Source organism: Pantherophis guttatus, chromosome 2, assembly GCF_059756535.1.
Source record: "Pantherophis guttatus breed Tessera chromosome 2, ASM5975653v1, whole genome shotgun sequence".
In the NCBI taxonomy this organism is placed as follows: domain Eukaryota; kingdom Metazoa; phylum Chordata; class Lepidosauria; order Squamata; family Colubridae; genus Pantherophis; species Pantherophis guttatus.
The window spans coordinates 189,767,515-189,789,853 of NC_142064.1; the positions used below are offsets into that span (position 1 = coordinate 189,767,515).

A 22,339-nucleotide genomic window follows, 5' to 3' on the forward strand; every position below is an offset into this window, starting at 1 on the left:
GACAATTGCAGATATTGTACAAAAAAGGATTATCAATCTTAATTATGCTGTAAATGTTGGTGTTAATGAGTATAATGTTATTTGATTTTTCCCCCCTTCAGAACTGAATATAACATTAAAAAACCAGTGCAAGTTGCGTAGAAGTGTTTGTTGTACATTAATGAATTTTGGCCTTAAGTCTTGATATTAAGTAATGTACATGGAGGAGGAGAAGGAGGAGGAAGAGTTTAATTAGGAGAACGAATTAAGGAGAAACTTCTTAACAGTGAGAACAATTAACCTGTGGAGCAGCAAGAAGAAGGAGGAGGAGGAGGAAGAGGAGGAGGACTTTGAGATCTCAGGAAAAAATGGCAGAATATATACTGTATGCAGCACTGAATGAATATTGAACAGAAGCTCTCTCAAATGTGATTATAAATGCATCAATGAGAACAATCCAAGTGAAGCCTTTCTTGGCACTGAAGAGTTGGCCAAAAGCAAGACTAATACAAACATTATTTAATATAATAGGATGGAGGAATTGTTGCCAATTATAACCATACTCCCCCACTCTGTTCCCACGAACTATTATGTCCTCATCTTATGACTAATATATTTTTACCCCTATGGTAAATATTCCCCCTATTTGTATTCAGTTTTGTGGTGTCTTTGATGAGTAAGAATCTCTTATTGCTTTTTATTGCTGCCAAGTGTTTGGATGCATAATGCCTTCACAGCTGCTGGCTTCCTAGATGAAGCCAATGGCTTACTTCAGTTCAAATAGCTGGATTCCTTTCAAAAGTAAACATTGGCTTTATCCAGACTTAAAATAAGACCAGTCTACAACATTTCCAGGTTGCGTAATATGCTTTAGTGGAAGCATTGCTACTACTAACTGTATTGCTAAGCAATATTATCAATTTTTGATTGGAATTCCAGTTGTTATTCAGTTAATAAAAGCCAATGAATGAAGTCAACATTTATTAAACTTTATTTTGCATGAATAAATAGGCCTTCTTCCTCCATTTCTCTTCTATATTGTCAATAAAATAAGAATGTTTACTGAAAGAATAAACTAGTTGACAAGCTTTATCTTTTTCACATAGTTTTATCTAACATTTGATGTCTTTGTAGGATGTGATTCTGTGAGTATATACCATGATTGCTCAGCGTGTTTAAACCAATAACTTAACAAGACTTTACTCAAATCTTCCAGTGTTCTAGGTTACATGTCACGCTGAATTATAAACTACAAAATGGGTTAGGTACCTATCAGGCTTTGTTGCAGCCAAACATTGTTGGCTACTTTACAGTACAATATATCATGTATTATTAGGAATTTCATGTAAACTTTCCTCTCGTTTCAATTGTAAGGGCTTTCAGTATAGGAGTCATCTATTTAAGTACAAGAATAAAATATTAAGCTGTAATATATCCTTTCTTGAGGTATTACAATGGATAGAATGGATGTTAATTAAGACCTGATATTTCACAGCAATGGATTGGGAATGAGAATAGGATAATAGAAAGAGTAGACCTTTGGGGAAGAGAAGTCTTGCTCCTGGAGAAAATAGTCTTCTCTTTGCAAAGTATGTCTCATGTCTCTGTCTCCTCCTACAACCAGAAAAAGGAAGTTTCTGCAGGATGGAGTCTAGTCGTTGTTATGCCAGCAGGAGTATTAGTTAACATAGGCTTTGGGTAGCCTCAGTCAGCCAGGGCCTTTCTCCTAGGAAAGTTAGCTTTTGTCTGATTTTTATTAACTGGATTTTAGTATTATGCCAGACTCGTTGCTCTTCCCTTCTTATCCCACAATAAAGCGTGAGCAAACAAAATAGCAGGTTGGAATGCAGGCAGCACAGAGTAGGGCTATAAATTTATGGTAGCTGCCTCCAAATTTTATCTCGAACAGCCCGGATGTAAATTCCACAAAACAAAGATCCCTGGAGGTTTCCCCCCCCCCCGCCCCAGAACTCCCTATTTGCCAGAGCAACAGCTGTTATGATCTGTCTCATCCCTTCGCTAAAAAATATAGACATAGCAACCTTGACTTTAAGAACCTTGTGTGCCTGTGTGTGTTCTTGTGTTTTTGTTCATGTGTATTAAATCACACAGATGGAAAGGATAGAAGATAAAAGACTGGCCTTCTGCAAGCTATCAGAGGAATGACTAGTTTCTGATTTGATGCTCTATAGCCGTGATGGCGAACCTATGGCACGCGTGCCACAGGTGGCACGCAGAGCCATATCTGTGGGCACATGAGCATTGCCCTAGCTCAGCTCCAGCATGCATTTGCGCGCTGACCAGCTGATTTTCGGGCCTTCTGGGCCCACTGGAAGTCGGGAAATGGGCCATTATTATGTTATTATTATATTATGTTATTGAATATGAGAATGCTTCAATAGTTGATAACCAGACTGGAATTTTTAAGTAATGTTGTCTTTTGATCTTCTCCCAGTTTAATAGCAAAGCCTGTGCTATAAAATGTCGTCTAAAATACCCCTGCGTTTTTGTTCCCTTGTACTATAAAAAAGCGTGCCATCCCAACAACAAATCATGTCCTTCTAAAGTCAATAATCTAGTATTTCTTAGCATTATCCATTCCTTAATCCACATCAGACTTGTCGCTTGATAGTATAATTCTCAATTAGGTAAGCCAAATCCTCCTCGTATTCTGGCATCTTGCAACAATTTTAGTTTTATCCTCGCTTTTTTGCCCTGCCAAATGTATTTCAACACTATTTTATTTAAATCTTCAAAACACTCTTTCCCCAGCCTAATTGGGACAGATACTTAATACTATTGACCACCTCCATAGCTACAGCCTTGATACAAGTTAAATATAAGACCAATAGTTGCATAGGAACCAATGTCCTTTTTGGTGAACCAAGGACATTATGACAAAAAGAAAGCTTATAAGCAGGAGGTGTATTGTGACCATGCACTAAAAACATGTACCTTAAATACAGAATTCTCTTCTAGTTAATTTAATGAAGCTCAGAGCCACAAGTTTCTATTTCTTTGGTTAAAGGAAGAGGTCACACTGCAGTGGCTTTTGAGTGGTGGAAAAAACCCTATGCAGATTTCCCCCCCCACCTTCATATGCGGTAGTCATGGTAATTAACTACCTTTCCCCTGCACAGCTTCCCAAAGGTTTATGCAGAGTTCAACTTCTGCTTTTCAAACTAGAGGATTATTCTTCTGACACTTCCTCAGGAAGTAAAAGTGCAGACGGAGACGCCATTTGTTTTCATTCAACATAACACTTTTATTAGGGCCAAGCCTGTCTTTTACTTCCTGGACTACAGTTTCCATAACACCTTACAGCATTAAGGTGATGGAAACATAGTCTTCAGGCTTCTAAAAGGCAGCAGGCTGAGTGAGTTGGATTGCCAAGTCACACGGATTCTTTTCATATTTGCCATGTCTCTTTTACTGTCTCTGTATTAAGCACCTGCACGTACCCTGGTTGCTGCTTGGGGCTGATGAAGAGGCTCTGTTTGCATTGTATCACAGGCTCTTTTCCATGGTTAAGATGCCAGCAAGTGGTACCTAATTTCAGTGTACATGTCACAGCTCTGCTGTTTTGCTTTCTCCCCTCTTCCACTAGCATCAACTAGCTGGCAGGAAAGCATCCTTCAGTCAGTGTTCTTAACACAGGTAGGGCCTGAAGGGATAGGAAAGCTTTGATAGACAATTAGAGAGTCTGAAGGTTGCAGATTCTGACATTCACAGCCAATCAGCCTTCCCACCACTCAGGTTCAGGCAGAATCCACATCCATGAATTGAGACATGGCTCTTAGTAACATACAGAGGCAGAATATAGGGAGGGAAAATATACAGAGTGGAGATACAGATTTTGGAGTTCTTTTAAAATCAAGGATACAAGCTCTGTAGAAATCCGTAGATTGAGTTTGGAGAAGAATAGAACTTACCACTGTCACAGTGGTTTCTGATTCTCTCTCATAAACTTTCAACTGAAGGAAGTAACAGAGGTTTTGCTTCAAAAAAAAACAAAAAACCAAAAAACTTGCTGCTTTGGTAGAAGTAGGTAAGCAGTCTAACCAAGAAATTGTGTTAGTTTTTTCCTCCCATTTCCTGTTTGGTGGTCAGCCAGTTCTAATTTTTATTTGTCTGCACAGGTTCAGGAACTGTATGTAATCAACTTTTTATTCAGCTCTCAAGCTGTGCTTAGCTATAATATTGTCTTTTAACTACTGTTGTAATTTGTAATATAATTTGGAATCTTTTCACAGTTTCTCTTCTGAGATACTAGCTAGATTTTCAGAAGAGGTGATTAGATAACTCCATTGCTGGGGTAGCCATTCCTATTGCCCAGGGTTTGTATATTTACTTCATGTAATCTTTCTTTTTAATATGTAATTTTATATATTTTTTTATATCTGTTTTATATATATTTTTATATCTGGGCCTTGGTGAGATGTTTAGCTATATAAATTTGATAGATGATAGATAGATACTGCAGTAGATAGTTGTTTGTTTGTTTGTTTGGTTGGTTGGTTGGTAGGTAGATAGAGATAGATAGATAGATAGATAGATAGATAGATAGATAGATAGATAGATAGATAGATAGATACTGTATTTTTTGGACTATAAGACGCACCGGTGTATAAGACGCACCAAGATTTCAAAGAGGTAAGCAAGAAAAAAAAGTTTTTGCCCTCCCCAACCCCTGGAGCACTCTGAAGGCCTCCCAAACCCTCTGTGTGTCCTGTTTTTCACAAAAACGGGGGCATTTTTGCCCTCCCCAGCCCACAGGAGCACTCTGCAGGCCTCCCAAAGCCTCTGTGTGCCCCGTTTTTGTGAAAAATGGGCTCATTTTTAGCAAAAACAGGATACGCAGGGCTGGGCTTTGGGAGGCCAAAAATGGCTGTATTCGGTGTATAAGATAAGGAGCCTTGGTGGCGCAGTGGATTAAAGTGCTGTTAAATTAGCACTTAAGCTGCCAGCTGCCTGCAATTACTGCGAGTTCAAATCTCACCAGGCACAAGGTTGACTCAGCCTTCCATCCTTTCGAGGTAGGTAAAATGAGGACCCAGATTGTGGGGGCAATAAGCTGACTTTGTATAAAAAAAGAACACCGCTTGGGGGGGCCAAAAGCCCTACTAAGCAGGTATATACAAAAGTATGAAGGCTATTGCTTAATGCATTGTAAGCCGCCCTGAGTCTCCGGAGAAGGGCGGCATATAAATCAAATTAAAAAACAAACAAACAACTAATAAATAAATAATAAATAAATAAAATAAGATGCACCAACATTTCCATCCTCTTTTTTGGGGGGGGGAAGTGTGTCGTATACTCCGAAAAGTACAATAGATAGATAGATAGATAGATAGATAGATAGATAGATAGATAGATAGATAGATGCTCTGAAGCAGATCACTGGCAGCTCTTCCTATTGCATGCATTTTATGATTTTCCTGGACCACTGAATTTTTTGTTGTTCTTTTATCACAATCCAGATAGCTCTGGAGTTCCAGCTCTTTTGGAAGACAAGTGTTCTAAATGAGTGCATTCAAAGAGAACTATGATTGTGGCTGGTAATTGAGTTCTTTTTGGATAGATATTTAGCACTTTTCTCGAATAGCACTGTGGGACTCCCACTATATACACAATGGTCAGCAACTATTCAGTTGAGTTAGGTTGTTAAGTTGTGATGCTGGTACTGCTTTATGGACTGGGTGTTAGACCAGTGGTCCTGTCTTTCTTTCCGGTTTAGCAGCCCGGCCAAGGTAGGGGTAGAGGAGATAGTTGTTTGCAATTGGCAGGTGCAAACATGAGTGCGGACAGCTCCATTTGCACTGGTACAAGTGGAGTTTCATGCATGAGCTTGCATGCCTGCAGCTCACACAAGTGGAGGCTTCATGTGTGAGCATGAATGCCTGCCACTCGCGCAAGTGCAGCTGCGCACTCACTCACCTGCCACTCACATGGCCTGGGGGTTGCGGATCCCAGTGTTAAATGATGTCAATGTCATAGGAACATGACAGGAAAAAAAGCATTGCTGAGGCATATTGGTGCCACCATATAATACAAGTGAAGAAAAAGCATTATGGACTTTTGCTGATCAGGACTGAACAATGACACTTTAGGGATTTATTTATAAATAAGAGACAGAATATTAAAATCGTAATGAGGGTGGGACTCCTTTCTTTATATATTTCTTTTATATTTCTTTATTATTTTTTCTTTTTTCTTTTTTTTTCTGAACTTTTAAAGTTTTTATACTTTGTATTCATTTTTTTTAAAATTATAATTGTTAATAACATGACTATTAAAAACAGAAAGGAAATCTGGCAGCTCTTCCTGTTGCAGATAAAACTGTTACTATATTCAGAGAGCCTTGAATTTTTTTCTGCCCCCACCATTTAATGAGGCCGACACGTAGCTCAATGACTGCCTGAAATATTTCTCACAGTTGCTGCCCTTAGAAACGAAGTGGGGGAGAGTTCTCCAACCTAATATTGCCTCAAAGGATCCAGCTGGGTCTTGTGGACTTTGAGCTGGAGATGAGAAGTCCAAGTGAAAAGGTTTATCAAAGAACAGCCAATGAATCTAAGTTAGACAGAGTATGCAAGAGGTAAGTTGGTACTGAAGTGCATAGATTTGCTGTAAACTTGCAGTCTTCCTTCATTGTATGTAAATCAGAGTCAAAAACAAACTGTGAGCTATTTTTAGTTCAGCCAGTCTTTTTCTCAGTAACATACTGGTAAATCTCATAAACTCTTTCTCCTTCCTTTTGACCTCACCGGAGTAATATAGCCAGAACCAGGATGTAAAAGAGTAATTATCTGGATAACTGCTCAGCAGTACAGGTAGTCCTTGACTTACGACCCCAACGGAGCCCCACATTTTTTTGTTGTTAAGTGAGACATTTGTTAAGTGAATTTTGCCCCATTTTACGACATTTTTTGCCATGTTGTTAAGTGAATCACACACGTTGTTAAGTTAGTAACCTGGTTGTTAAGTAAATCTGGCTTCCCCATTGACTTTGCTTGTCGGAAGATTGCAAACGATAATCACATGACCCCAGGACACTGCAACCATCATAAATATGCAAATTCAGAAGGTTGCCAAACTTCTGAATTTGGATCACATGTCCATGCTGCAAACATTGTACCTGTGAAAAATGGTCGTAAGTCACTTTATTCAGTGCCGTTGTAACTTTCAATGGTCACTAAATGAACTGTTGTAAGTTGAGGACTACCTGTAACTCCTAATCACTTCGACCAAACTTATGTCCATAGAAGTCAGTATATGATTACATTGCAATACCTATAATGTTAGCTCGGTTGTGTCCAGTTCTGTTTATTCACAAATTACTGAATTTAACACTTAACTGGAATCTCGCTGGATTCAAGGTTTCCTCATGCTAAAGTTGAAATATGTATTAAAAGCTTGATGCTGGAGCCTGGAACCCCAGTAAATGGATGTTAATCAGGTAAGCTGGGGCTGGAATTAGAAGTGATAGATCCTCTTCAACTCAATTTATTGGGTTTTATTAGAACTCTCCATAGAATTTCACACCTAGCTTGGCAGTCAGAAGGGCTACTTGATTCCAATTAATAGAACCGTGATCAGTGGTGGGTTCCTCCCAGTTCGGTCCGGTTCGGCCGAGCCGCTAGTGGTGATGATATGATGTCACCGAACTGGTTCTCCCCCCCACCCTCCCCCCACCCACATTATTCTTACCTTTTATTTGGTCCCACCCCCAATCTATTGCTGCCTCCTGAGTCCCAGCTGATGACTAGAGGAAAAAAACTGTTTAAACTCTTGCTGCGGGGCTTCAAAGGGCTGTCCTACAGCTGATCAGTGTTAAAAGCAAACAAATGAGTTGGGTTGTAAGTGCGAGGACTGGTCGCAAGCACGAGGACCTTCCAGAAATGACTCTGACCAGCTAGCCACGCCCGCCTAGTCACATGACCTTCAAGCCACACCCACAAAATAAGCCACGCCCACAGAACCGGTAGTAAAAAAATTTAGAACCCACCCCTGGCTGTGATGGCTAACCTATGGCATGCGTGCCACAGGTGGCATGTGGAGCCATATCGGTGGGCACGGGAACGTTGTTCTAGTTGAGCTCCGGTGCACACGCGTGCGCTGGCCAGCTGATTTTCGGGACTTCCAGGCCCACTGGAAGTTGGCAAATGGGCCGTTTCCGGCCTCCAGAGGGCCTGTGGGGGGGGAGGCCATTTTCACCCTCCCCAGGCTTCTAGAAAGCCTCTGGAGCCTGGGGAGGGCGAAAAACAGGCCCACTGGGCCCTCTGTGCCATAATGTGCTAAAAGTGGGGGGAGCGTGGGGGGCACGTGCATGTATGGGGGGCAGGCACATTGAATTATGGGTGTGGGCATGCATGCGCGTGACCTCCCGCGCTCCCCCCACTTTTAGCACATGATGGCACAGAGGGCCCCCCCAACAAGGTTCACCATCGCTGCAGTAGAGTATTATCAATGTTTGTTATTGATAGACTCTTCGAACATGTAAAAAGGTGTCACCCAGAAAAAAGATCAAGGCCTGCATTCTCTCATTCCAGAGTGGAAAACAGAGAATAATGGATATGAGTTACAGTTTCCAAATGCACGTTAGAAAAATAGCCAAACAACGTGAGCAATTCAATAGCATTGAACATCTAATTTTTCAGAGAGGTAGGCTGCTCTTAAAATAGAAGCTATAGAAATAGATTCCTAAATAATTCCCAAAACACTGTCAACTACCTAATAGGGCTGTATTACTATTATCCTTCTCATCTTTCCTGTTACCTATTTTCTTAACTTCTTATGACTATTACTTTGTTGCTTGTATCTTACGATTTATATTAATTGTTTTATTTAGTATCTTAGTATGATTTATGTTGATTGCTTATTTAGTATGATTATCCTATGATTATCACTATATGTTGTATCTTATGATTTATGCACATCTTATGATTTATGATGAATGTATTTTATGATGATTATGATCATGATTTATCACTTGTTGCTTGTATGTACACTGAGAGCTTATGCACCGGAGACAAATTTCTTGTGTATCCAATCACACTTGGCCAATAAAGAATTATATCTATCTATCTATCTATCTATCTATCTATCTATCTATCTATCTATCTATCATCTATCAACAGGAGCTTAAACTCTCCTGAATGGCTCTTCCAACCTTGCAATTATATGAAGGTTTCTCAGTATTCTGCATAAAGTTCAAATTTAATTTCCAACTGGGAGATGGAGTTTACATGCAGAGGAATGGAGAACTGTGGTGTTCTCAAAGGCCTTTGCCTTGGAAAATCTAATAGTCGTAGAGAAAAAAAAAAGTGCTGATGCTGGCAGATTAAGCAACATTTGGTACCCATAAAATGCGAAACTTTTCCCAGATGAGGAATCTGTGTCTATGTATTTCTGCCCCACAAGTTGTTGAATTTAATCACATTAATCACAAGCTATCAATCAGCTGGAAGTACTCCAAATAAAGAAAAGAATAGAAGAAGAAGAAGAAAATTACATAGTTTCATGATTTCAATAGATTTCGGTTTGATTACAAAATCTTCCTGTATTAATCTTTTAAAATAGTGCTTAAAGTTCCAACTAGTTCAATAACGAATTCCATTGATAGATGAATTACTCCATCTTGTCTAGGGGTTTCTGGAGGGGTAGGAATAAAAAATAAATCAAGGTTGCATTTATGACATCATGATTAAATGGTTGATCTTTTTGACTCTAACCTCCAGATACTCCTGCACCTACTTCTCTCTCTGCCTTCAGATCTATCCAGATGAGAGCTACCCAACATTGCCTGTGGCGTTCTCCTAGTGTCCCATGGCTATATACCTCTATTTGATTCACTTTAATCCTGTGAGAATAACCTTGAGAGACAGGAGGAGGAGACCACAGCCTAGACAATGGCCAGACAAGAGATATCTCAGTCCAAGAAAAAATGAGGAGGTGTCTCAGAAGGGATCTCCCTTCATCATCTGAAAAGTAAAAGGGGAGAAGTGCTGTCAGACTTTCAAGATTCTGTTACTATAACCTTATACAATAAAGGTAGTGTCAATACTCATGGTTTTAGTTTCTTTCTGGCCTACTGGGAATCTTCTATTACAATCAAACAGAGTTACTTCTAGGCAACTACATTTATATTCCATGGAGTTTTAAAATCTATTTAACAATATATCTTTGCTGTTTGATATGTTTAATAATCTATTTATTAAATCCACAGGCTAAAGTGGATATTGTGCCAAAAGGCATTCTACCATTTTTATCATTTGGGGGAAAAAAAGTTCAGCATGCACCAAGCCCAACAAGTTCTAACCTTGTTGTTTTCTTGCTTGGGTGGAGTTGTGTATCTGTTTCCACGATGTGAGAACTGAGCAGAAGGAAATACCAAAAAGATAACACAAGGGCAGAAGACTGAAATAATGTTGGATATGTTAGCAATGAGGAAAGATTGTTCAAATAGGTTGTCCAGATAAATAATTTGTAAGAAATGTGGGCTTCTTTTCTTTAATTTTTATTTTTTGCTTAATTCTACAGTGTCTGCAGTCATTGCAATAATTTCTTCAATGACAGGCAAGCAAATGTTGAATTGCGTCATCTTTTCCCCAAGAGGCTAAACATCTTCTATAATCTTGGGCAGCAATCAAAACAAAATTTGGAATCCTGACAATGTTTTGTTTCCAACCAGTATTTCATGGTTTTTAAATCAGTAGGGACCTCCTGTATTCGATAAATCCAGAGCAAAGTGCATGCAGGCTAAGAGTCCTCTTTTTGAGCAGACAGAGAGGTCTTGCCTCCCCTTGGCATCTTCCATTTCAAATTCCAGTACAATTAGGTGACCTTACCAACTTGCTAAAAGAATGCAAATGACCAGCTGTCTGCAAGGAGTATAAATCCTTCCATTCTCCACCATCCAGTCATTGCTGAAGAAGCTTCTTGGATGAGAAGTGAAATATCTTCAAAGAAAAACAAGGAAGTCCAGTTGCCTCTTGAAAAAAGGACCTTTAGGACAGCACCTTCAATCACACTCTGAAAAAAAGCTGTGAGCCAGTGCAGCTTCCATTACAATGGCATGCACAACTCTGTCATCTTCAGGCTCTTATCTAGTTTAGAAGCACCCACAGCTTCTAAACTAGATAAGAGCCTGAAGATGACAGGGTTGTGAGCCTGTCGAAACGTTGCTATAAGAAAAACTTTTAAAGTTACTGGTAGAATTTTAGCTCAGATTTTAAAAGACCTAGCAGAGTGCTCTGTAAGGATTTTTAGAAGATTTTAAGCTAGGATTTTAATCAGAATTTTAAACATTTTAACTAACTTATTTAATATGACACGGGAAAACACCCGAGATTTTAATTTTTTGCATATACACACCCGTGAAAACTTAAGAATATATACACACACACACACATATATATATGGCATGTTGCAATAATCCAACTGGGAAATGACCAAGATACGAGTGACTATTAGCAAGGCATGCTGATCCAGGAATGGGTACAATTGGCGTATAGAATATGTCTGTGCAAAGGCCTCCCTAGTAACAGATACTATCTGATTCTTGAGCAGAAATCACATGTCCAGGAGGATCTCCAAATTGCACAATAATTCTGCCTGGGGAAGAGCTATCCCACTGAGAGTCAAAGATAACATAAAATCAGGGGGACCAGAAACCCTAAACCACTATCTTTTGCTAGGCTTGAGCTGGAGCTGGTTCTTCCCCATCCAGACAATAAGCCTTTAAGGTTAGCATGAAATGGCATCACCTGCCTGACCAATGGTGGAGATGTACAACTGGACATCATCAACACACTGATGATACCTCTCAGCGGTGAAATCCGGCCGGATCTTTCCAGCTCGCACGAACTGGTAGGGCCAGTGGTAAGAGGCTCCGCCCACCCGCTAGGATGTCATTACATCCCATTTTTGAATGTGAAGAGGCGCACGCGAGCGTGCTCACATTCCCGAACTGGTAGCAAAAGTAAGTGCATTTCACTGCTGATACCTCCCCTCCACACTTCATATGTTTTCATGTTGATGTTAAAAGGGAATGATGAGAAATCCTGAGGCATGCCACTTTGCCAAGGCTTAGGTCTGGACCTCCTCACTCCACCAATAGCAACTGAATGGTACAAAAGATGAAGGAGAACCACTGCAAGATTGTGCTTCTACTCCCAATCCCCACAGCTAGTCCAGAAGGATATTCAGAAGGCCCAGGACAATTGCACTATCTCCATCCTGAGCCCTCCACAAGTCATCCACAAGCATGACCAATACCATCTCCATGCCATCTCCTGGTCATATCCAGACTAAAAATTGACAAGTTTTAAATTACGGGCCAAATTTATAAATTATTTTAACTCTATTTTTAATTGTAATGTTATGTATAGATGTTTTTATTTTGGCTGTTCACCGCCCTGAGTCTGAAAGGAGAAGGGCGGTATAGAAATTTGAATAATAAATAAATAAATAAATAAAAATCTGCTGTCCTCTGCAGCTGAAATCCAATTGCCCTCTCAACAATCCCCCCTAGAAAGGGAAGGTTAGAGACTGGAGAAAGGTTATCTGAGACAGATGCTCCCTAAATGTTCGTATTTAGTATCTCTGGGTCTAGTTAATACCTGGATAGGAGACCAACTAGACATACTATGAATTTCAAACTGAGTTCCATGATCGGTGGAAGGCAGCACAGACATTTATTTTAAAGAAGTATATCTGAGTGAGCTAGTTTTTGTTTCACATGAATAGTTTTTATCCCAGAGCTATAATTGCACTCAACAATGAACTAAGGGGCCACCATCAGCGAGCTGTTGGACAGCATTACTTGGTCTGTTGTGTGGATGTTTCGGTGGTTTAGGAGTGGGGCATTGTGGTGGATGGGAGTGTGTTTGGGGATTGTTATGTGTATTGGACCTGGTCTTTGGGTCTTAAGTGAATTTTGTTGTATGGGTATACTGTGTATACACACACAATGACAATAAAGTTATTATTATTATTATTATTATTTTAAAAAAGAAAACCAGTTTGGACTTAGTCCACTAAGTCATGAAGAAATAAATGTTAGTTTTTTTGGACAAAAACCCTCCAAATTCACCCTCATTTAAATATTATGTGATTTAACCTCTAACCTCCACAGTTGGCATCCATTTCCTTGAAATACAACCTAACCATGCTTCAATGCCTACCTGAACAGTTTTATTAAGGCAAAGTAAACCTTACTGTCATTTTTTACTGTGAGCACACTGGCCCACATTGAAAATGAAATTCTGTTGCCTGCTCTCAAAAGAAAGTATACATCTACCCATACACAACACACATATACACGATACACACACATACATATACCTACACGCACAAACACAAATATTAATCACTGTCCATTTTGAATACATAGCGAAAAGAGGAAACTTGTGAGTTCACAAAGTTGATACTGTATGGAACAAAACTGTGGCTGAATTTGAATGTTCTGCTTCGGATACTACAAAGCCTCCTCCCAAAAGGTTACAAGGAAAACATGTTGTGAAGAGGATGTGTAGCATCCCAGACAATCCTGCGGACCCTGCTCGAGCATCGCTTATGTGCTATATCTTGGATATAAAGGAGTGAACTGCCAATAATCTTTTCTGCAATCCTCACCACTCTCTGCACCATCTTTCTGTCTGAAGCAATAATGCTTCCAAACCAGACACAAATGCAATATGACAGGATGCTCTCGATTGTCCCTCTATAGACAGTGGTTATAGTAGTTATATTATAATTACATGCATTAAGTTCCATCACCTTATAAAACAAATGCTTAATCTTTGCATAGAAAGTCACATAAATACCCAGGAGAAGAATGAGCATCAATTAGTACATTAATTAATTCTGATGTTCAAGGATTTAAAAGCATGTCTCCAAAGCATGGAAACCAAACTAGGGACTAGGTTCTTCAGGAGAAGATCAAGAGCTACTTTGCCAAATGGCTAACATATGAAATTGTTTCAGATACTGACTTGACAAACTGATGTTGAATAGAAAAGATGCTGTCTGACACACAGGCCACATGTGCAGGAAGGAAATTTAAGAGTTTAGATTTTCTTCAAGGCCAACCTTTCTCAAGAAATGTAAAACTCAGTCAATCCATACCAGTTTGGGAGCATTCTTTCATCTTTGCCAGATAATAATGCAGAGGCCGTATTTCTTTCTTGTTATTATTATCATTATTTAATAAAGCAAATGGAATCCATCCTCATCTGAGTACAAAGGCGCAATCAATTTGGATTTTCACAAGCTTCCTTTGTGCAAACCTTGAATTACCTGATGCAGTTTATAACCTGTGTTCTTTTAAGTAAAAGTGAACTGGAATGGAAATAAAGTTAGTCAGGTTTTGATGTCATAGGAGAACTGAACCTGAATGCCAGTTAGTGGTCTAAGGTATCAAGCCTAAAAATGCTACTTTGCAATGTGAGATATGCTTGCAAATTGAATGTACTCAGGAAGTTATCTAGTGATTTCAAGCCCAACTGATGGAGTTAGGATAATAAAAAGCATACAATTCCCTCCCCACCTCCTTTGCAGATACTAAATCCCTTTCCACCTTCTAACCTGCTAAATGCCGGTGCCACTTTTTTGTTAACATGTTACCTATTTTGTTTGATTTGTGTAAAAACAACATTAGAACGAATGCATTCAATGAAAAGTTATTTCAACAAACATTTCAGTATTCTTTTTCTTTTTCCAGGCAGTACTGATTACTAAGATGAGCTTTTTTCTGTAGTTCTTTATTTTTAACCTTCAATCGAATCAAATCAAATCTCAAATCATGCATTATATCCATAAGGCCAGAAGCAGCAAGGTAAAACCTATAATGTGGAGAGACTGATAGAGATACTATGTAGGTATAGTTGCATATATATATATATGTATGTATGTATGTATGTATGTATGTATGTATGTATGTATATGTATATATCCATGTACATGTATGTGTGTCTTTCAGTATTTTTATTTATTTTATGTATTACATTTTTAAAAATCCCTCCTTTATTATTTTTTTTAATAAATAACTCGAGGCAAATTTACCTAATATTATTTTCTCTTCCTGTTTTTCACACAACAGACTTGTGAGGTGAGCTGAGCTGAGCTGAGAGAGAATAACTGGCCCAAATCATCCAGCTGACTTTCATGCCTAAGGCGGGTCTAGAACTCATGGGTTTCTAGCCTTGGCACCTTAACCACTAGACAAACTCTCTCTCTCTCTCTTTCTGTCTGCCTCTGTGTGTGTGTGTGTGTGTGTGTGTGTGTGTGTGTTTGTATGCATACACATAAATATAAGATATATAACAAAGAATTAAAATATAAAAATACAAGCTAACTAGTACAATAATGGTAAAGCAGAGTAACATACAATATTAGTAAATAGATAGAAGTTTAAACTTTTAGCTCCAGTAAGATAATAAAACAAATTGAAGACTAACCTGGGAGGAAGTACCTGAGTTCTTACCAAACAGGAGGAACAGCAAATAGAAGCCATGTTCTCTGCTTTACTCATGTTATCCTATTCCACCATTGTTCTACTATTTATCATACTAATTTATTGTGTGTTTATATATGTCTTTGTTTTTCTGTCTTTCTGTGTATATCTATCTATATCTATCTATCTATCTATCTATCTATCTATCTATCTATCTATCTATCTAATATGCCTGTTTCGTATAGAGGGTAAGGCATCAGGCTAGAAATTGGAACATTGTAAATTTTAAACCCACTTTGGGCACAAAGCTCTGTGGCTGACCTTGGGCCAGGCACCCTCTCTCAGTCCTAGGAAGGAGGCAAATCATTTCTGAAAAAAATATTGCCAAGAAAACTGCAGGGACTTGTCAAAACACTCCGTGATTCAGACATGATTAAATGGAAGAAAGATGGACGGATAGACAGACAGACATATATAAAGATAAATACACACACATATATAGATAGATATAGATACACACACATTCACTTTTTAGGGTTTATCCATACCGTTTTGCCTTGTGGATATAATAAATGCTTTGACTTGATTTGAAACTTCTGCCCTCGCTCTCCCCTTTCAATGAAGCCCTGTGTCTATGTGCTTCATCCTCTATTGTTCTGTTATCTGCATTTGCCCTATCTTGATGCTTCTGGCTTTGAATTGGTTGCGATTAGAGATTTGAAAGACAGAAAAACCTCCAAAATAAAGCAAAACCCCAACTCAATCCACAAGACAGACAGATCAGAAAAACCTCTACATTAAACATTTTGTCAGAGTATACTTAAATGGCAAACAAGGCAGACTGTATTTTTTTTTTTTAATTTGATTTATATGCCGCCCTTCTCCGAAGACTCAGGGCGGCTTACAATGTGCTCAGCACATTCTTTACAGAGAAATGCCATGTGCTCTGTGCACTTTCAAAGGAACGTATGTTGTTCAGTTTCTTGAAGAGATGAAAAATGTTGATTCTCATCCTTCCGAGTTCTTTATAAGACCCCCTGGGATTGCTTAGAGTCGAGGTAGGCAATTCAAAACCTATGATCCACTTCTGCCTTCCAGTACCTTACTTAGAGCCAAAGAAGGCAGAGCAAACACTGAATGGCCAGAGATTAAATATTTGGACTTTCTTTTAATGTGAATGTTTGGTGCTGAAGACATCCAGTTTGCTCTTCAAATCAATCAAAGCTTTCCCCAACCAACACATAAAACATTGGTGGTATAATTTCCAGCATCCCTCAGCCATGACTATCCCGTCTGGATTGCTGTAGAATTGTTGTTGTTCAGCAACAGCTGGAAGACCATGGGATACTTCCTCAAAGTCTTTGGGAAGACATCAGTGGGGGTTTCAAAATTTTTTACTACCGGTAAGCGTGGCTTGGTGGGCATGGCAGGGGAAGGATGCTGTAAAATCTTCATTCCCACCCCACTCCAGGGGAAGGTTACTGCAAAATCCCCATTTCCAACCAATTAGCTAGGACTTGGGAGGCAGAGAATGGATGTGGGCGGGGCCAGTCAGAATTTTTATTACCGGTTCTCCGAACTACTCAAAATTTCCACTACTGGTTCTCCAGAACTGGTCAGAACCTGCTGAAACCCATCTCTGGAAGACATGAACATTCATTTCTGGCATCACCTTTCGGGACTTTCTCCCTTGGTAGAATTTGATTTTATTTACAGTGGTACGTCAGAACTCACTGTTAATTGGTTGTAGGAGACACGATGAGTGCCAAAAGTAATGATTATCAGACACATTTTTCCCATAAGGAATAATGTAGTGAGTCACAAGGTAGCTGACACTGGGCTCTGTTTTTGGCCATGACGGCCTCCCACATGCTCCCGTGGAGCCATGTCAGAGGCGGGTTTCAGCAGGTTCGACCAGTTCTGGTAGCAGAAATTTTGAGTAGCTCAGAGAACCGGTAAATACCACCTCTGACTGGCCCCGCCCCCATCTATTCTCTGCCTCCCGAGTCCCAGCTGATTGGGAGGAAATAGGTATTTTGTAGTAACCTTCTCCTGGAGTAGGGAGGGAATGGAGATTTTACAGTATCCTTCCCTTGGAGTAGGGTGGGAATGGAGATTTTACAGTATCCTTCCCCTGCCATGCCCACCAAGCCATGCCCACCAAGCAATGCCACACCCACAGAACCGGTAGTAAAAATTTTGAAACCCACTACTGAACTGTGTCCTCCGTTTTTGCTGGCAAAGGGCTGCAGGAAGCTGTCGTGGTAGAAAACAAAGTTTCAATGAGTGATGTCGAGCTGGCCATGCCCACCCTGGCCATGCCCTCCCCCCCGGCCCTGCAAAATCAAACAGACCCCTGATGCAGCCCTCAATGAAATCGAGTTTGACACCCCTGATATATCACATACTGTTTTACACAAATCTGTTTTCGTGATTTCTTCTTATATATATTTTAAGTTTAACAGTTAAGGTAATAATTTCACTAATTGTCTAAGTTGACTCATTTTAAGTTCACTAATTACTAATATCCATGAGAATGGCATCTCTTTATTGATTCATCAGTTAAGCTTTAAGACTGTCTTGTTACACAGTAGCAATGTATACTTTTTTGTATCTGTTGATTGTGATGCACACATGAAAGAAACATACAAAAGCATGAAATTGTCATTGAAGCACATCCAGTACACAAAGTACAGAGTATCTGTGGAGGTTTAAAAGTAGTGGTTCTGCTGATTAGAATATAGCTCAGATACATCAAGTACTGTTGTTACATATGTGAATGGGACAACCATGCAAGAGAGTCACATTACATTAAAAAGAATTTGGTTCCAGGATAGAAAAATGTGGCACGTGAATCACTTGTTGACTCAACAAAGATATTTTTGCCTCCCCTTCACATAATACTTGGACTGATGAGAAAAATTGTGAAAGCAACAAACAAAGAAGGTGAAGATTTAGTCATTTGAAGCAGATGCTTCCAAGAATAACTGATGCCAAGATTAAGGAAGGCATTTTTGTTGGTCCGCAGATCAGGTACATCATCAATGACAAATGGTTCAAAGATCAATTAGTGGAGCCAGAGAAAATCACCTGGAAAGCATTCAGGGATGTTATTGAGAATTTTCTTGTCGACTACAGAGCGCCAAACTACATTCACCTGGTTGATAAAATTTCTTACAGCACACAAGACCATGAATTGCAATATGTCACTGAAGATTCATTTTTTGCATTCACACTTGGCCTTTTCCCCCAAAATCTACCGTATTTTCCGGCGTATAAGACGACTTTTTAACACATGAAAATCTTCTCAAAAGTCGGGGGTCGTCTTATACGCCGGGTGTAGTTCTCCTGTAACCAGGCAGACCAGCCCGAAAGGCTCTGACGAGCCTTAAATGGCTCTGGCGATCCCAGCTCTGGCGATCCCAGCTCTGACAATCCCAGCTGAGTTCCCTGCAACTCAGCTGGGATCGCCAGAAACCACGTAAAAGGGAAAAAGTTTTTTACCTTTTACTCTGAGGATCCCAGCTCTGACGATCCCAGCTGAGTTCCCTGCAACTCAGCTGGGATCGCCAGAAACCACGTAAAAGGGAAAAAGTTTTTTCCCTTTTACTCTGAGGATCCCAGCTCTGACGATCCCAGCTGAGTTCCCTGCAACTCAGCTGGGATGGCCAGAGCCATGTAAAAGGGAAAAAGTTTTCCCCCTCCAGCTTGCTTACCTCAGCTGCTAATCGCAACGCTTGCCTTGCTTTGCTTGCTTGAATCTATTCAGGCAAGCAAGCAACTCCCTGCCTGCAATCAAGCAAGGAGTTAGTTGTGGACTTCAACTCCCAGAATTCCTCAGCCAGCAAAGTAAAGCTGGCTGAGGAATTCTGGGAGTTGAAGTCTACAAGTCTTAAAGTTGCCAAGGTTGGAGACCCCTGTTCTATTGGGTAAGTTTTTTTCCCCTTTGGGAGCTTTAAAAAAAATAGTCAATTGGGGTTTTTTTAGTTGTTCTTTTTTAGACCTAGCCATTTAGGAAGCCGTTTAGGAAGTTTTAAATTTAGCTTTCATATAAAAATAAAAATAAAATAAAATAAAATAATATTTGTGCAGCTTTCTGAGATTTAGTGTGTTTCTGTAGTGTTTCACTCCAACTACACAAACACACAAAATCTCACAAAGCTGTATGTGGAATTTTGTGTGTGTAAAGTGTGAAAGTTGGTTTTTTGGACTTTTTGTGGCTGTGTGAGGTTCCTGCTTGTTGCAGGGGCCATTTTGGGTCTAGCACAGCTGCTTTTACATTGTGGGTGAGCCAGTTGTGTTGTGTTGTGTGTGTTTAGAGTGTGAAAGTTTTTTGGGGGGGCTTTTTGTGGCTGTGTGAGGTTCCTGCTTGTTACAGGGTCCATTTTGGGTCTAGCACAGCTGCTTTTACATTGTAGGTGAGCCAGTTGATGTTTTTTAATTTTTATTTGGTGTGCATTGGAAGAGGGGCAGTCTTATATGGCAAGTATAGCCCAAACCCTATATTTTAACAGGAAAAGTTGGGGGTCGTCTTATATGCCCAGTCGTCTTATACGCCGGAAAATACGGTAGGTGCAGTCAGTGATAAACATAGTGAATGGTTTACCAGGACATTGCGACAATAGAAAAACAATATCAGGCCAACTAGAATACATCAATGACATACAAACAGAAATTAGCAGCAAAACACTTTTAGGTTTTAGCATTGTTGAACTCATACAGCATGTTGGAAATGTTATGTGACTAAAAATATTATAAATATTAAATGTTAATTTTATATTCCATAAGATTCCTACGTGATAGTCATTCTGAAATTATATTTGTGTTCAGTTTAAAGAGGTGTGCTATAAACACCAGAAGTTTTTCAGGAAACAAAACTTTTGAAAAAAAAATATGTTGTCCAGTAGAACCAAATGACATATCTACAGCTGTTTGTTCAAATATTAGCAGAATAAAGTCCACAAAATAGCTTTGTCAGATATTACTCCCAGGTTGAAAATTAACCTGGCTCATTTCCAAGCTGATCCCCTTACAGGCATGCTGCAGTCAAGTGAATGATATGGAAGGATAGAGTTCTAATGTAATTACCATTTTTCCTTTGACACCACAGTCAGCACGAAACATGATACTTTCCAGTGCACTGACTTTGGCCACATCCTGTAGTACAAAATCCACCACCCCAACTGCCACTGATACAGTTGCCTTGATACTGTATTAGCCAGAGTACACAGTACTTTGCATAGCTTCCTTGATTCCTCCAGTGATTATATGGACAAATTATTATCTACTTGACAATTGCATAGATTGCCATTATTACCTGCCTGAGATGGTGTTGTTTTTTTAAAATTCAACTTCCTACAACCTGGGAATTTCCAAGTAATCCTCTTTCCAAGTACTAACTAAACCCAGCCCTGCTTAGAATTGGTTTTGTTTTGTTTTTAAATTTTTGAGATCATCTAAGATAGGCCCAGCATATTTTGGCCTAAAAAATAAATGCATGCAAATGTTTTTAAAGAATCCTATCATTTAGGAGACATTTTCTCATATTAAATCACCATTCCTTAGCTATTTTAATTTCCCTTCTTGCATACAAATGTCATCTTTGATAGAAATATTGAAGATGGCAATTTAAAGTTTTTTTTTAAATGCTTCCAAATGGGTTTCCTGTTTTTCTTTTCCTGTTTTCAGCTTTTGTTTATCTTTTGACACTGTGTTTTTCATTCCTGTCCTGTATTTTATCTGTTTTATTAAAAGAGAAAGAGAGATTACTCAGAGTCATGATGGTAGGTCTTTTTTCTCACTGGGAAGCCCTGTGCCTCCTTTAAAAAAAAAATAAAAAAATTCATGGTTAAAAACACAGGCTTGAGTTTGAAAGGAAAAACGCAAACACACAGCTCTGCTTAGTGTAGATTTTGCATTTAAATTTGGATCTTTCATAACTGAGGAATCTTCAAAGAATTAAAATTGTTCAAATTTCATATATATATATATATATATATATATATATATATATATATATATATATGAAATGATATACATATACATATACATTATACATACATACATACATACATATCTATATCTATATCTATATCTATATCTATATCTATATATATATATCTATATATATATATCTATATATATATATATATCTATATATCTATATATCTATATATATCTATATATCTATATATATATCTATATCTATATATATCTATATATATCTATATCTATATATATCTATATATATCTATATCTATATATCTATATATCTATATCTATCTATCTATCTATCTATCTATCTATCTATCTATCTATCTATCTATATATATATATATATATAAAAGTTATCTTTTGTCACAGCAGATCAAAATCCCAAACGGGCACATTGAATGCTTCAGTTACATTTGTGCAAGCAGTGCTAAGGGAACTCACATGAAGAACTTCCCTTCCCTGATGAGGAATCCAGGTTTTGCTTTCTTCCAGTGGGAACCCCAACAAGAAAATGTCCACTCAGTAGGAAAAGCTTTCCAAATCCTTTTCCCTGATGAAGCTGGGAACCCTTTGCCTGAAATCACCTGAGCAAAACACAAGATTTTACCTAAAATGGGTTCCTAAAATGTCACAATCAACCAATGGAACAGCTTGCCTTTGGAAGTTGTGGGAGCTTCATCAACTGGAGGCTTTTTTAAAAATTTGATTTATATGCCGCCCTTCTCCGGAGACTCAGGGCGGCTTACAATGCATTAAGCAATAGCCTTCATACTTTTGTATATTTATACAAAGTCAGCTTATTGCCCCCACAAACTGGGTCCTCAATTTACCTACCTTAGAAAGGATGGAAGGCTGAGTCAACCTTGAGCCTGGGGAGATTCGAACTTGCAGTAATTGCAGGCAGCTGAA

General features: G+C 38.9%; 1 long non-coding RNA gene across 1 annotated transcript; it reads left to right on the top strand.

Annotated features, from left to right (window-relative positions):
• The first annotated feature begins 6,426 nt into the window (after positions 1-6,426).
• On the top strand, positions 6,427-10,044 carry LOC148115464 (uncharacterized). The gene is made up of 2 exons (XR_015731949.1): positions 6,427-6,577; positions 9,720-10,044. It is a non-coding gene; the product is annotated as an uncharacterized LOC148115464 (long non-coding RNA).
• The last annotated feature ends 12,295 nt before the right edge of the window (positions 10,045-22,339 follow it).